Source organism: Penaeus japonicus, unplaced genomic scaffold, assembly GCF_977035675.1.
Source record: "Penaeus japonicus unplaced genomic scaffold, GWHDUDI00000001_assembly GWHDUDI00000009, whole genome shotgun sequence".
In the NCBI taxonomy this organism is placed as follows: domain Eukaryota; kingdom Metazoa; phylum Arthropoda; class Malacostraca; order Decapoda; family Penaeidae; genus Penaeus; species Penaeus japonicus.
In genome coordinates, this window is record NW_028234411.1 from 8287897 (window position 1) to 8290396 (window position 2500).

A 2500-nucleotide genomic window follows, 5' to 3' on the forward strand; every position below is an offset into this window, starting at 1 on the left:
TATCATTGTCATTATTATCATTAATATCATCATTATCACTATAATTGAAATTATTATCATTGTTATCATCCTTATTTTTATCATTGTTATCATTATCATCAATGTTATAACCAACATTATCATTATTATGATTATTTCCATGACGAAGACAAAGCAGATGGCTCCTTACGAAAATCTTGCTAATGTTGACCATCCAGGTCTTTTGTCAAGAACGGTCACTGTCGTATGACGTCACCATAAGATTTGCATTTCGGAATTGCATCTCGTAACGGTCTCTACCTTCCTCCGGGTGAAAATGAGGAGCAAAAAGTGCATATGATAATGACCGCTCTTAATAAAAGAGATTGCAAATGTTGACCAACTCAATCCTTTTTGGAGAGCGGTCAGTTCTGTATGACGTCACAGAGATGTTAACGGTCTTTTTTTGAGCTGTCTTATCTATTTCTTAGTGGTAATGTACACACACACACGCACGCACTGACACACACACACACACACACACACACACACACATATATATATATATATATATATATATATATATATATATATATATATATATATATATGTATGTATATATATGTATATATATATATATATATATATATATATATATATATATATATATATATATGTATGTATGTATGTATATATGTATATATATATATATAAATATATATATATATATATATATATATATATATATATATATATACATATGTGTATGTATGTATGTATATATGTATATATATATGTATATATATATGTATGTATATATATATATATATATATATATATATATATATATATATATATATATATATATATATATTTATATATATATATGTGCGTGTGTGTGTGTGTTTGTTTGATTATATATATGTATATATATATATATATATATATATATATATATATATATATATATATATATATATATATACATTCTAGATAAGACATTAAAAAAAAAAAAAAGGGAAACCTAAATACGGTTGATCTAATAGGTTCTACAGTGCTAACCATGTTGACAAATGTTGACCAGTTCGATCTTTTGTCGAGGGCGGTCAGTCAGTTTTGTATGACGTCACTAAGACTTGCATTCCTATATTGTAACGATCTCTCTTTCGCTCACAGAAAACTAAAAGCTGCAAGCTGGTCCCTCCAGAGCGAGGGCGGGAAAAAGAGAGAGATTTTGGCAGATTAAAAAAGGAAAGAAAGAAAAAAAAAATATACATACAATGAAGACGTAGAAAAAAACATTGAATTCAGTTCGATGTTGCTGCAAATAGCGGACCTCAAAATTCCTCCCTCAGATATGTAAGCCAGAGAGACAGTCATCTCCTAATTCTGATTTCGTTTACCTATGAGTAAATAAATGCTGTATCTAGAACATTTTGTTAAAATGATAATCCACAATTATATTAATGGTCGTAAGGTTCACTTATTCTTCACACGATTCAAAGGTGTGTAATCTCTAGCCTGCTCTTGCCTAACATCCATTCACATGTGTATTAACTCATTCTTATACTTATGACTGTAAATGGTCATGCGAATGCATATGTGCATTTATCTATGTCTTACTGTATCTATCTATTTATCTATATATATTTATTATTGTAAATAAAGCAAACAATGTAGAAAACACGGCCCCCAAATACAGTAAAATCAAACCAGCCTATCGAGGGTGGATTGCAATTCGTTCAAAACATAACATTCTTCTGTGATACCTGAACGATACAGCGACCATCTTGTACTTTCCTAAAATGCAATGCCCCGAGTGAGGATCGAACTCACGACCTTGAGATTATGAGACTCACGCGCTGCCTACTGCGCCATCGAGGCGATAAACGGTATTTAGATAGTGTACAATATTCCCAGAAATGAGAATAGGGCAACCAATTATACAGAAATCTGAACCTTCTGGCGATGGACTAGTTGTTGTGATACCACATATATATATCCTTAGTTTATAGATCTAACCTCAAAGGACAATTTTTGATGCATGACGCCAATACACAATATAAGTATCCATATATATCCTATACAAAATCGTTTCGAAATCCTTGTCTGAAGAAGTTGAGGAGACGAAAGTATATAAATGGGTACGGTAGATACAATACGCACAATAAACACAAATGATGGCAAGTACACAGAATCAGAGGCAGGTCAGGTCAGATCGGAGGGATGGGTGACCTATATATAACAATAATCTCTGAGAAATGGGGAAGTCTGTAGCACCTCCCATGGCATTTCCGTTGTTCCTGATAACACTTTCTCGTAAAAGACTAACTCTCACCTCGATCCCATTCTTGTTTATCCACTTTCCAGATACCCTTTATTCGACCCTTATCCCTATGCCAGATACCCTTTATTCGACCCTTATCCCTATGCCAGATACCCTTTATTCGACCCTTATCCCTATGCCAGATACCCTTAATTCTCAACAGAGGGACACTTAGCTCACTGGGACAGAGATTGCAAAGTATAGGGAGGATTTTTT

The 2500-nt window shown here is 32.6% G+C and overlaps 1 non-coding gene across 1 annotated transcript; it reads right to left on the reverse strand.

Annotated features, from left to right (window-relative positions):
* Positions 1-1769: 1769 nt before the first annotated feature.
* On the reverse strand, positions 1770-1842 carry TRNAM-CAU (transfer RNA methionine (anticodon CAU)). The gene has a single exon. It is a non-coding gene; the product is annotated as a tRNA-Met (tRNA).
* Positions 1843-2500: the final 658 nt, after the last annotated feature.